Raw genomic sequence first — 15,024 nt, forward strand, 5'->3', positions numbered from 1 at the left:
TCTTTGTGTCTTTAGGCCCAGCATATGGGCTGGTGTGGAGCAGATAGCAGAAACAACTTGTTGACTAAATCAGTGAAAGATGGAACATATAAATAAATTCATTTTCTAGCTCTGCTACCTGGTGGCAGTGTGACTTTCGGCAGGTTACTTACCTTCTTGAAGTTTGTTTTCCTCATCTGTAGACTATGTACCTTGTAGAATTGTTGTGAAAATTAAATGACTTTGTCATGGGGAGTATACAGCATGGTACTCTCAATAGAGTTTAACTAGTGTTAGCACGGGATTGTTGCTGCTGATGGTGTCATTGTCAACATGTGATTTAGAGGATGTATTTCTCAATACATCCATAGTATTTCCAATAAGAGGTCTATAGTTTTGTGTCTATGGGTAGAGGAAAGAGGGGTGATCAGATGTCATCCCCTCTGGAACCAGGCATTCACCCCTGCATTCAGTCCTTGGCTCAGCCCAGGTGCTGGGTTGGCTCTGGTGGTCCTTGAGAATGAGGGAAGTAGTTTGGGATCTGCTGAGAGATTTGTGTGTATCCAAGATTGTGCAGGGCCCTTCCACATCCTTTCCCTAGTTTAGTCTTCACAACAATACTGTGAAGCAGTCATTATTATCTCCATCTTACAGGTGGTAACACTGAGGCCCAGAGATGGAGTCATAAAGCCAAGGTCACGTGACTGGTACTTTACAGAGCAGACATTTTGGTCTCGGTCTTTAAAACACCAAGATTCTGAGCATAACAAGCTGTGTTCATTCTATCATCTCTCCCTGCCTAGAGATCAAGGTGTATTACAATGTTGGCTTGTTGGTGAGGATTTGGTTCAGTGGAGATTCCAGACTCAGGACTGTAGCAGGATGTAAAGACAAAGATTCAAGCATAGGACCAGGAAAGGAAGGGAAAGAGTTGGAAGCTGGGCCCAGCACGAAGTAGGAGTTTTGAGGAGTTGTGTTCAGAGTAGGAAGGATAAGGACAGAATAGTCTTGTATATGGATATATTGAGTTAGTCGAACAAATGTTATAACAACCACAGCAATAAAAACCCAACTCTCCCTCTCCATGGCTTAACACAATAAAGGGTTGATTTTTGCTGATTTCACAATCCAGTGCAATGGGGACTGCCCTGCTCCATGAGGTCATTCAGGGATCCCGGCTCCTGTCAGGTGGTAGTTCTGTCATCCTGTAAGGGGCTCAGAGTCCTCCACTAGATGCTGTCCATCCTCCAGCAAAGAAAGAGAATAGAGAAAGCGAGCCACCCTTGATTGCTTTGCCCTGAGATAACGTGTCACTTTCACCCACATCCTGCTGCTGGGAACTAGATGAAAGGAGTCTAGAAGTGGGGTCCATTTGTGTGTCCAGGAAGAAGAGGACAACATGATATGGGTGATGCCTAGCAGGGTCCACCGCACTAACAACAATTACTTCAAAATACAGCTGACAATTACTGAACTCTCTGATGGGGAAGAGACGGCTCTGTAGAAGTCATTCCATATAATTCTCATTTAATCCTTGTAACAACCCTGAATTTCCTATAAAGGAAATCATACAGTATGTTGTCTTTTGTGTTTGGCTTTTTTCACTTATCAGGCTTTTGAGATTTATCCATGGAGTTGGTATGATCCGTCTTCATTTTAGACCTTCTAGAGGATTTTACAAGGGTGCTTCATTGTGATTTAAACTTGTACTTCCTTAATGACTAACATTATTGAGCATCTTTTCATGTCTTGTAGTTATTATCTTTGATAAAGACTTATTTATCAATTTTTTTGTGTGGTTTGTATTTTTGTGTTGTAAGAACCCATGGTCGCACATCTGTATCTAAATCAAGAATTTCTCTTCTTTTTACTTAAGGAAGTCTTATATAATTTACTCTTATGTTTAGGTTTTTTATTTATTTTGGGTTAATTTTTATGTATGATGTTAAGGGCCAGGGTCCGTTTTTCCACAATATCCAATTATTCTAATACCATTTGATAAAAAAATCCTTTCCAAACTGATTTACAGTGGCAACTTTGTCAAAAATCAATTGACTGCATATGCATGTGGGTCTACTTCCAGATTCTATTCTGTTCTGTTGCTCTATACATCTAGCCTTATGCTGATACCATGACCTCTTGATTATAATAGCTCTATAGTAAATCCTGAAAACGGGTAACATATGTGCTCAAAATTTATTCTTTATTTAGGTCAATTTCTACCCAAAATCTTACTGAGAGTTTTATTTATTTATTTTTTTGGTACCGGAGATTGAACTCGGGTCCTTGCACTTGCGCAGCAGGCGGCAAAACCACTGAGCTAAATCCCCGGCCCTACATGTGGCATTTTTAAAAGTTAAAATCCAGGGCCGGGGATTTAGCTCAGTGGTTCTGCTGCCTGCCTGGCAAGCACAAGGTCCCCAGTTTGATCCCTGGTACAAAAAAAAATAAAAATTAAAAAATAAATAAATAAATAAATAAATAAATAACAGAAGCAAACCTTTAAGGGCCAGGGATTTAGCCCAGTGGTTTCACCGCCTGCTGCGCAAGTGCAAGGACCCGAGTTTGATGCCCCGTACCAAAAAAAAAAAAAAAAAATTTAAAATCCATGGCTGGGGATTTAGCTCAGTGGTTCTGCCTCCTGCCTTGCAAGCACAAGGTCCTGAGTTTGATTCCCGGTACAAAAAAGAAAACCCAAAAACAACAAACAAGGTAAGGAATTTAAAAGTTAAAATCCAATTATTTGTGGTGTATTAAAACATAATTTTTTAATATTGCCTCCTTGTAAGTTGAGATCTTGCTAAGTTACGTATTAGTTCTAGTATCTTTTTTTGTAGGTTCCTTAGGATTTTTAAAATAATTATGTCATTTGAGAATAGGGAGAATTTGAATTTTTTCTTACATGATAGATGCCTTTATTTCTTTTTCCTTGCTTCATTGCACTGGCCAAAAAGATGTTAAATAGAAGTGAGGTGATCAGACATCCTTGCCTAATTCACTACTGAGTGTGATGTTGGCTGTAGTTTTTTTATAGACACTATCAGTTTGAGGAAGTTCTCTTCTATTCTTAGATAACAGAGTTTTAATCAATGGGTGTTGAATTTTGTCAAATACTTTTCTTGCTTTTTTTGAGATGATGATATGAATTTCATATTTAAATGTTTTATCTTGCATTCCAGGAATAAACCCACTTAGTCATAATATGTTATTTTTCTATATCACTAGACATCTGTTAAACATTTTATGTGTCTGTGTTCATGACAGGTACTAGTCCCGGCTGGCTTTCAACTTGTTATGTAACCCAGGGCTCAAACTCATGATCTTCCTGCCTCAGCCTCCCAAGCACTAGAATTATAAATATGTGTCACCATGGTTGGCCTCTATTTTTCTTTTTTGAAGATTTTTTATCTGTTATTTTTATTAGACTAATGATTGCCTCATAAGCTGGTTTCAGATTTATGCTTTTTTATTTTCTGGAAGAGTTTGAATAGAAAGGTTAAATTTCTGGGCCAGGAATTTAGCTCAGTGGTTCTGCCACCTGCTTCACGAAAGCAAGGACCTGAGTTCGATCCCTGGTACCAAAAAAAAAAAAGTTAAATTTCTGCCTTACAAGTTTGGTAGAATTCACTAGTGACATCACCTTGGCCTGGATCTTTCTTTGTGCAAATGTTTTAAACTACAAACTCTTTTTTAAAAAATAAGTATAATGCTGTTCTTGAGTGAGTGATACAGGAGAAATATAATTTCCAATCTGTTAGATGTCAAATGTGCCAAGTTTGTGGTCCCACAACATCAAGAAATATAGTCACAAACCAAAGGAAGAAGTTAGGAGAATTTTATTGGAAATAAGGAGAGAAAAATAGCTCCTGGATTTTCAGGAGTCCGAATGGGGTGGCCCCCAAGGACCTTGGGCAGGGGTAATTAATACAGCAAAGTTGCAATGTGGGTGCAATGTGGGTCAAGCTACTATCAACCTGTAGGATTACAAGCATAACTGTTTAGCTAATATTGATCCAATAGGGAAATAAGTCACATAGCAAGGACATGGAAAGGACAAAGGTGTTTTGGGGAAGGGATGTGAGCATGGGTCCAGACACTCTGGTCACCTACCTGGGCAACTGATGCCTATCTGGACTTCCTGGACCAGCTAGTGTTGATTACAGTATAATTTCAAGTTATTGTTTATCCCTTAGGGAAGCACATAGGCCTGGCTATTGCATGTTATCTTGAGGTCTGACCTTCTTCAGCTGCACCTCCAGCCACAATTTTGATGTCTGTTTTCATCCTGATTTCCCTAAGGGTCCAGTCCCTCTCTGACTGTGTATTAATTTCTATCTAACTCAGTTGCCTATAATATTAGCACTGGCTATTATATCTTCTAGGGAACTTACCCATTTTATCTAAATTTGTTGGTAAGAAGTTATCTATAGGGGTCGGGGATTTAGCTCAATGGTGCCGCCACCTGCATCGCAAGTGCAAGGTCCCGAGTTCAATCCCCAGTACCAAAAAAAAAGTTATCTATAATATTTTCTTATTATTTGCCTTTCCATATAAATTTTACAATAACCTTGTCTATATGTTTAAAAGGACTTACTGGAATTTTGGTATGAATTTCCTTAATCCTGTGTATCAATTTAGGAAGAATTGTCATCTTTATTATGTTGAATCCTCCCATCAATAAATGCAGTCTTTTAAAATTTCTTTTTTTTTTTTTTTTGGTTCTGGGGATTGAACCCGGGACCTTGTACTTGCGAGGCAGGCACTGGAACCACTGAGTTAAATCCCCAGCCCTTACAATTTCTTCATTAGCATTGTGTGGTTTTTTTAGGTGTGCATATTCTGTACCTGTTTTGTTGTACTTACACCTCCTCTTTCAATGATTTTAAATAGTATCACATTTTAAAGTTCAATGTTAAGTTCACTGATAGTAAATAGAAATACAAATGATTGATTGATGGTAAATAGTAAATAGAAATACAAATGATTTTTCGCATAGACAGTTATGCTACCTGCAAACAGGGACAGTCTTATTTCTTCCTTTAAATATGTCTGACATATTTCCTGGCTCCTTGGTTTTCTCTACACCACCTAGGCAGGGGTGTTAGAGATACCTTGGAGCCTTATGAAGGTAGAAATCGAAGCTTCCCATTTAGCCTTTTCTGGTATAGGTGGCCGTTTGGTCAACTGTACAATATTATATACAAATGTATACATGTACAACATTGTGACTTGTACAGGTTTTTTTTTTGGCTGGAGTAGAGTGGTTATTGTGTGAAAGTTTTCTGTCTTGCTGAGCTGCCCCTTTCCTCATATTTTGGCTAGAAGGAGCAGGACTTTTTAAGAGCATTTGTGCCTGTTGGCATTTAAGGGTTGCTATCTTCTTCACCTGGTACATTTTTCTTGAAGTAGAAGCCCTAAGATTGTTTTATCTCTAGTATTACAAGCTATGGTATTACAAGCTATATCACTTTCAAAAATTTTGAAAGTGACTTCTTTTGTGCTCACATTATCATCATAGTCTATCTGCAAATAATTTTAACTATATAAGACCTTTATGACAATATATTTCCAGTCTCTCCTTCTTGGGCTATGAACTATTGCTGTCATATGTTTAATATCTACATAAATTAAATGTTGCAATATAATGATTTTTCTTCAAAAAGTCAATTATATTTTAATGAGATTTTGAAAAGTGCCTTATTTTTACTCACATCATTACCATTTGGGCTCTCTTCATTCATTTATATAGATTCAAATTTCCATTTGTATCATGTTACTTCTGCAGAAGAGCTTTCTTTACCATATTTGGAGCCAGGTTTGCTGGCACAAGCCTGTAATCCCAGCACTTGGGAGGCTGAGGTAGGAGGATTGCCAAGAGTTCAAGGCCAGCCTGAACTACATAGTGAGACCCTGTCTTTAAAAAAAAAACCCCAAACAAAAAATAAAAGCAGCAGGTCTGCTGGCAATGAATTCCCTTAGTTTTTCTCTTTCGCTTTCATTAAAAATTACAGTTTTGATGGGATATAATTCACATATCATACAATCCACTATTTACAGTGTATTCAATTAATGGTTTTTAGTATATGCACCGAGCTGTGCAGCCATTACCACAATCAATTGTAAAGCACTTTCCCTGCCCCAGGAAAAAGTCCAGACCCATTAGCAGTCACTTTCCATTTCCTCCAAGCTCCCAGGCCTTGGTAACCACTAATCTACTTTCTGTCTCTATAGATTTTTCTGTTCTGGACATTTACTATAAATGGAATCATATAATATTTGGTCTTTGTGACTGGCTTTCTTAGCATGATATTTTCATACATGTTGTAGTATATATCAGTCACTTTCATTTTTGAATATATTTTCTCTGGGTTTGGGTTGGTTGTTTAAAAAAAAACTTTGAAAATGTTCCATTTTGTTTTGACTTGCTCAGTTTTTGATGAGAAATTTCTCATCCTTATCTTTGTTTCCCTCTATATAGTTTCTCTTTTCTTCTGGATGCTTACAAGATTTTTTATCTCTGATTTTAATCTATTTGATGTGCCTTGCTGTGGTTTTCTTTATTCTGCTTGGTAATTTCACTAAGCTTCTTAATTCAAATTCTGTGTTTATGATTTTCGTCAAATTTTAAATAGTTTGATCATTTTTTTCAATATGTTTTCTATCTTTCAATGTGTTTTCTCTCCTTCTGGGATTATCCCATTCAGTATTCCTCATGAACATAGACACATAAAATCCTTAACAGAAGTTTAGTGATATATCAAAAGACAATAGTTTATGACTAAGTGGGCTCATTCCTGGAATCCACTGTTGGTGAAATATTCCCTGTTTTAATTAAAATTAAAAATTAACTTTAACAATAATTTTAATTAAATGTTTTATTTCCTGTTTGTCACCCCCATTCCCCCCACTCCCCCACCCTGGTCAAAGGGATGTAGCTTACTTTCCTTTTTGCTTTGTGTTGCTTCCCTGCCTCCCCTGCAATACTTTGGAGTTCTCTTCTAAATCTTTGTGGATGGAGTAAGTCTCCCCAGTCCTCTGTTTCTTCATATTTTGCATGTAAGCTCATGGACTTTACTCTTTTGAAATGGTTCCTGCTGAGGTCTGTCAGAATCTCTAAGTTAATTTCAATTTTTTTTTTTTTTTTTTTTTTTAGCAGCTGGGCATGGTGGTGCATGCCTGTAATCCCAGCACTTGGGAGGCTGAGCCAGGAGGATCATTGTGAGTTCTAGGGCAGCTTGGACTACATAGTGAGTTTGAGGCTAGTGCAAACTATATAGTGAAACCTTGTCTCATTCCACCCACCAAAAAACACAAAAAAACAAAACCCACAAAACTCCAACCAACCAAACAAAAAAAACCCCACCAACAAAACAATTCTTTTTTTTTTTTTCCAGTGCTAATCAAATCCAGGGCTTTGTGGATGCTAGCCAAGTATTCCCAGCTCTGATGTAAGTTCAAGTCAAGTCCATGAACTTTAATGAACCCATTTTCCTGGTTCAGAAAATGGTTGCTCTTTGTATAGTTTGATTCTGGCACTGGGGATGTATAGTCCAGGCTTTCAGGAAATTCTTGGGCTAGTGAGTGAAATCTATGAACCCAGAATATCAAAATCATCATCCAATTTTTGACTCTTTTCAAAGATGTTCAGACCTTGCAAAGCTTGGGGGCTTTTGAGGCTCTTGGTATAGTAAATAGTAAGGAATTGTATAAGTGGTTGCAAAAATGTTGGTATGTTTCAAACACGTGAATACTGAATTATTTTTCACGTACATGTTGAAATACAATTGTATGTATTCCCTCATTTGGAGATAATGTCAAAAGTCCTTTTGATGTCGTAGGCTGGTTGGTAGAGTTCCATCTTGGTCTTGGTTCTGTCCCCTCATTTCCTCTGTTCCAGGTGTGTTCGGCTCTGAAATGCCTTGCTGTTATCTTCTCTGTCCTTTGGAGGTCACTCTAGAGCCTCCTGGGAAGCTTTCATGGGCCCTCAGTTTTTGCACCTCTAATCCTGAAGGTTCTTTTTGAGCTCTGTCAGAATCTCTGAGTTCAGCTCAGTTTAATTCTACAGACTTTAATGAACCTATTTTCCTGGTGCATGCATTCCTAGGTAGCTCTACTTGGAAGCTTTAGAGACCCTGTGTTGGATTTGGTTTCCTATGTCAGCCTGTTCTCATTCAGCCTCCTAGGATTCACCCTTCCTCCTCTAGAGAGTCCCTGTTTCTGATTTAGAAATTCCTCTGGGTTATCTTGACCCGAACTGATAGAGGTTACCTAAGCTCCGGGAATCGCCCAAATAACCAGGTCTCCCACAACATTGGGTTCTCTGTGACACCTTGGAGCCTCTTATTGTGAGGAGTGAGGTGGAGAAAGGGATATGGCCTTTTAGAAATAGTATTTGTACTTAACCAGATCCTCAAACATCCAGACCCAGGAATCAGCATCATCTCCACCAAGGGATGCAACTTAATTATATTAAACTTTCTAGATTTACCAGCTGAAGGGTAAATCTGATTTATCAAAGCTAGGAGTGACTAATACTCTGGACGACAGAATCCAAACTGAAGAGGATGGTTCTTGTCAGTTGGATCAATGAGCTGAAGTGGATGTGATGACATTTAATTGCAAATTTAAGTGCAGATGTCAGATTTGTCACTTTTATTGTCCTGATTCTCAGTTCCATAAGCTCATGCTTAGTAATCACTTAGTGGAAGCTCACTTGTAAAAGGCTCAGGGGATTTAGTAGGAAAGCTTTCCAATTATATTACCAGATTAACATAATCTTTTTTTTAAAAAAAAGAAATGAATTTCCTTTATTAGTAAAAAATATGCTGCACATTCATTTCCAGAAGAATGTCTTTCTGTTTTGTTTTGTTTTCATTCCACTGATGTTGAATTTTTTTTCTCATCCATCAATATATCTTCTCTATTCTTTCTTGTTATTTTCTTACTCAAGTGCTCCATTTTAACTGGCTTCTAGATGCTTCTGGAAGATTCCTGTTCCATTTCACTGCAGAGCCTTTTATTTGCTGTTTCAACTATCTGGAACTATCTCTTCCCAAGTCATCAAGGCTCACTCTCACTTCACTGAAGTATCTGTTCAGACATTACTTCCTAGGAAAAGCCTCCCCAGACCATCTTCCATTCCATTTTCCTCTTTGCCTGTTTATATTTTCTTGTTTGTCTTTCATGTCCAACTGTAAGAAGCCGGGGATTTAGCTCAGTGGTTTCACCGCCTGCTGTGCAGGCGCAGCATAATCTTGATTACAAAACATATCCACATGGCACACACAGAAGCCAAGGAATAATTTTATTTAGGGCTTTTATAAAGTTGGAGTATAAACAAAATGTGGATATACAAAGTAATAAGAGAAAGCTGACTGAATACTTAATTCCAATAGGCATTTGGGGGGGGTGAGGAAATATAAATCACTAAGTTAAATTCATGATGAAAGAAATTTGAGTAGGCTAATTGTGGTTGAAGACAGTAAAAAATACTTTGAAAAATGACATTAAAAAGGCACTGGGTCCAGCTGGCTTTACAGGCAAGTTTGTTAAAATCTTCAAGGAATGATGTTATTAAAACAATTGCAGGGCTTCCCAGTTGAAAATGTTGAAATTTTGAGGGCATTATTCCATTGTCTTGTAGCTTCTAGTATTGTTGCAAAGTCTGATGTCATGCTGATTCTTCAGACTGTGACACTATACTCTTTCTCTGCAAACTTGTAGGTCCATTTCTTTGTCTGGTGTTCTGAAATTCTTCAATAGCGTGGACCTATACTCATCCATTGGATTGAGCATTCCATGGTCCTCTCAACCTACAAAGTACTGAGTTTTCTTTGATTACTTACATCACTATTTTTTCTGTTCCCCTTTTCTGGAACTCCTGTTATTTTGACCTCCTGGACTGGTCCTCTTGACTTTTTAAAATCTTTTCTAATGTTTCTATTTTTGTCTTTCATTGTAGTCTATGGGGAGTTGCTTAACTATCTTTCAATCATTCTATTTTTTTTTTGGTGGGGGGGTGGGGTGGGGTGGGGTGGTACCGGAGATCAAACTTGGCACCTTGTGCTTGCGAGGCAGGTGCCAGAACCACTGAGCTAAATCCCTGGCCCTTCAGTCATTCTACTGAAGTTTTCAATTCTGTCATGTTTTTACATTCCAATAACATGGTTTTTTGTTCACTGCTGGTATTTCTTTTTTTTTTTTTGTACCAGGGATCAAACTCAGGTCCTTGCGCTTGCGCAGCAGGCGGTGAAACCACTGAGCTAAATCCCCAGCCCGACTGCTGGTATTTCTTTTTTAGAGCCTTATCTTCTTACTTATTTCATAGATGCAATACTCTCTTTTATCTCCTCGAATAAAGAAATGATAATTTTAAAAAAGTGTTCTCCAGGGCTGGGGATTTAGCTCAGTGGTTTCACCCCTGCCTTGCAAGTGCAATGTCCTGAGTTCACTCCCCTGCACCAAAAAAAAAAGCCAATAAAAATACCAAAGCAAACCAAAAAATCAGAGTTACCTATTTGTCCAGGAGTGGATCCTAATGTAAATTATGGACTCTTGGTGATAATGTTGTGTCAATACAGGTTCATCAATTGTAACAAATACATCCCCTTAGTGAGGGATGTCAATAATAGGAAGGCTGTGCATGTGGTAGCAGCAAGGACTATGGACTATAAGGGAAATCTCTATCTTTTGTTCAGTTCTGTGGTAAACCTAAAATTTCTCTAAAATAAAGTCTGGAACCGGGGATTTAGCTCAGCGGTACCATGCCTGCCTGGCAAGCACAAGGTCCTGAGTTTGATCCATAGTACAAAAAAAAAAAGTCTGTTAAAAACAATAAAAAGAGGGCCTGGGATTTAGCTCAGTGGTTCTGCCACCTGCCTCGAAAGCACAAGGTCCTGAGTTCAATCCCCGGTTCCAAAAAACAAAATCAAAAAACATTTTATTAGAGGCTCTAACCAGTATGCTAAGAAAATTAAAAACAAACTTAATGGGGAAAAAAAGAAAACAAAAAGGAGCTGTTCGGTCACTCTGTGTGAGTGATCAGGACTTGCTGACCATGACATTCAGTGTGTGGCCTCTGGTTGTTTCCTTGGGGAACCCCCCCACCATCCCTGTGTCTTTATGTCTTTTCTTTTGAGTCTATCAGAGTCCACCAAAAAGACTCTCAAACACCTTCCTGGAAAATATATGTGTATACCTAGCTTCCAGGATTCTCAAGAAAACAAAAAGTAATAAAAGGTGAATGTATTCTGCTAGATAGTTACTAAAATGTATACAAAGCTATACTAATAAAAATACCAGAAGTGTCATATAAAGTGATAGATCAATGGAGCAGAATTATAGGAAGTCTAGAAATAGATTGTTTTATGTATAAAAACTCAGTTGTGGTATTGCTGATATCACAGATTAGTAGGAAGGGTTGTCTAGTAAGTACTGCTGGAACCATGGGTTATTTGGGGGGATGAAGTTAGCACTTCACCTTAGACGCTGAAATTAAAGTAATGTGGGGTGCTAAAGCACAAAATTATTAAAAGGAGAAAATTGATAAATTTGACTACATAGAAACTAAAAACTTCCACAGACAAAATAACAGAAAAAGTTTAATGACAAATTATAGTTTCTCTGTCTTAGTTCATTTGGCCTACTATAACAAAATATAATGAACTAGGTAGGTGGCTTAGAAACAAAACACAAATCCTTGTTGTTGTTTTTTTTTCCAATTCTGGAGGCTAGAAAGCCCAAGATCCAGCCACTGATAAATTCAGCGTCTAGTGAGTGTCTATTTCTCACTTTTCGGCTGTGCTGACATGATGGAAAAGGCGAGAGGTCTCAGACCTTTTTTTTATAAAGACACTATTCCCCTTCATAAAGGATATATCTTTATGCCCTGATCGCCCCCCAAAGGCCCTACCTACTAATCCCATCATCTTTGGCATTACTATTTCAGCATGTGATGGGGGGGGGTTGCAAACATTCAGACCATAGTAATCTTCCTGTAAAGAGGTTATACAAATTGATCTAAAAACACTAAAACACGATAGGAAAATGAGCCAAAAAATTACAGAAGAAATATACTGCTGGCTGAAGAAGTATATGTTAAAATGTCTACTCCCATTAGTAATCAATGGCTTACCTACTGAAAGGTGACATCATTTTTCTTGCTGTTTAATAAGCAAAAGAAAAATTATGATAGTACTGGTGTGAGTGCCTTGAAACGAGCATTTTCAGATGATGCTATTGAACATATAATTTTTTCCTGGAAAAAAATTTGGCAACACAAGTCAAAAACAATCCTGGGCAACAAACATTTCAAGCATTTCTTCTTTTTCAGAGCCTTGGAAACTGCTATTCCTTCTGCCTGGAATGCTGTTCCCCAGCTCTTCCTAGATCATCCTCACCTTTCAGGATTTGCAGCTTGCCTCCTCAAGGCAAGCTTCAGGACCTCCAGGCTAGATTCACCTTTTTCTTTAGCTTTATTCATCAACCAGTGCTCTGGGGATCAAATGGAATAGGGGACACTGAAGTCTCACCATTCAGTATGTAAAATCCCATTTAATTCCTCTATATTTTCCCTGAGCTCTTACCCTCATGCACACGTTGGTTCCTCATCCTGAAACTGTTTTATCCTCTCTAGATAATACACTTGCATCCTTCCACGGGCTGGAAAGGGGCAGTCATCTCTGCTGGGATGGAGGGGTGCTGTTTGGGGTCAGCTCCCTTTTTCATAGCTCCACCCCCACCCCACTTGGAGGCCATTGGTACCGTACTTTCATTTCTTGTAATTAGCAAGTGTTTTTCTGTTTCTGGATCATCTGCAGTGAATCACTTTACAATCAAATAAAAACCCCCTAAATTTCTTTTAATTTAAAATTTCATACCTTTTGACCCAGTAATTTTACTTCTTGGAATATCATTATTTAAGGAAATAGACGTTTGGAAAACATTTACATACAGGCAACTACATGACAGTACAATTTATTATGGAAGATCACTAGTTGTAAATGTTTTAAAAATCCAGTATTGGGGTCATGGTTAAAAAGCTAATGATAAAGCCTTATGATATAGCCAGTGAGTGATGTTTCCAAAGATAATATTGTGGGTAAAAGGCTTGTGATTAAATGTAAAATAAAAGAAACAACGCAAAATTGCAGGCATGCTTTTACTCAGATTTTATTTAAATGTACGCATGGAAGAAGGCTGGAAGGAATCACTTCTGACTATTAAGAGTTGTTACCCCTGGATGGTAGAAACTATTGTCTACAATGATCATGCATTGCCTTAAAATCCGAAAAAAAAAAAATCCGTTTATGAAAAAGAGAGAAAATAGAAAAGCTAGTGTCATCCTAGCTTGGATTAATAGAGGTGGAAGTTTGGTGGCAAGATGTGATCATCTGCATTCTGATAACCTGGACCATCCCATCCAGCACATATGAGTGGCTCATGTTAAAAGGAAAGTCGATAAACTGCAGGTTGGCCAGAGACTTCTGAGCATCAGGGTCAGCTGGAGGAACAAGCTATTTGCATGTGGCTGCAGTGCCTGACTTGAACAGGACAGCTGAGTGTCATGTGGCTTCCTGGGGTCAGAACCAAGATTTGTAAGGGAAGTTTAAAGGGAGAAAAAGATGTTTTGGCAATTCTGTGAGGGATTCCTGCAAGCTACAGGCTGAGGTTGGTGTGAAAAGGAAATAAGGTCACCCAGACAAGGTACTGGAGGTCAGTGGTCAAACCATAAGGTCAGCAGCCCAGCCATTTGTGAGCCTGCACTTTAGATTGGGAAGAAGTTTTGACATCACCCAGGGTAACAGTGCTCTGCCTTGTTTACGTGCAGCCCACGGCATTCACATACTCCCATGGGTCACAGATAAGATGACCTTGGGTTATACAAAATTCCCAGTGCACTCCATATAACCTTATGCCTCTCTTTCCTACTCAGGAAGGCAGTTGCAAATTCAAGTGACTGGAACTGATCTTTTTATAGAAATAACCTTGAATCTCTTCTGATTCATGAAGAATAGCATATCAATCACGAGCTTCAAACCAGTGATTAGTGACAAAAATTCCCCATGCAGCGATCCTCCTACCTAATGGTCCTAATTTTCACCCAACCCTCTCATTTTACAGTGGGGAAACTGAGGCCTGGAGAATGGAAAGAACCGTTGTCAAGTGAGCATGCGGGAAAGAAAGCAGGAGCTGAGTCTCTTAACTCCAGGAGATACAGTGGTTGATGGATGGTCGGTGACTGAGGGGCTTAGGCTTACGCTTTGGTAATGGTCAGGAATGGGCTGGTAGGAGAAGGAAGGTAGCAGAGGAAGGAGTGAGATGTAAACCTTCCACCCAGGCCCTGCCACCTGGAGACGCCGGGTCCAACATACTTCACATTCTCCTCAACCTCTCTGAGAAGAGTCTGGAGTGGGGACTGGTGGGGTGAGGGTCTGAGTACCTCAGAATATAACCTTGTTTGGGAATAGGGTCTTTAATTTGAAATCATCAGTCCGAATCTAATAAGACTATTATTCTTGGGCCGGGGATTTAGTGCAGTGGTTCCGCCCCCTGCCTCGCAAGTGCAAGGAACAGAGTTCGATCCCCAGTACCAAAAGAAAAAAAAAAAAAAGACTATTATCCTTATGAAAAGGGGAAATTTGGACACCGAGACAGACATGCACCCAGGGAGAACGTCATGTGAAGATACAGGCAGAGATGGAGGAGATGCTTCTAGAAGCTAAGAAAAGCAAAGGCCAGAAATCTCCCAGAAGCCAGGAGAGATGCATTGGAACAGATTCTCCCTCACAGCCCTTAGGGGAACCAGCCCTTCACACCCTTTGATCTTGGACTGTGTAGCCTGCAGAACTGAGAGAAAATACGTCTGGTGTTTCAGCCACTCAGCTTTTGGTGCTTTGTTAGGGCAGCTCTAGCAAATTAAGACAGCTGAGATGGAGCTCACAGCCACTCTCCACCACACAATCTCCATAATGTACTGCCGCTCCCCAAACCATATGACCCCGCTGGACTACAGTAGCCTTATCTTTAAACCCCAACTCATTTGCC

This window comes from Heterocephalus glaber, unplaced genomic scaffold (assembly GCF_053883595.1).
Source record: "Heterocephalus glaber isolate CG9 unplaced genomic scaffold, H.glaber_assembly_v1.0 deba00001452, whole genome shotgun sequence".
In the NCBI taxonomy this organism is placed as follows: domain Eukaryota; kingdom Metazoa; phylum Chordata; class Mammalia; order Rodentia; family Bathyergidae; genus Heterocephalus; species Heterocephalus glaber.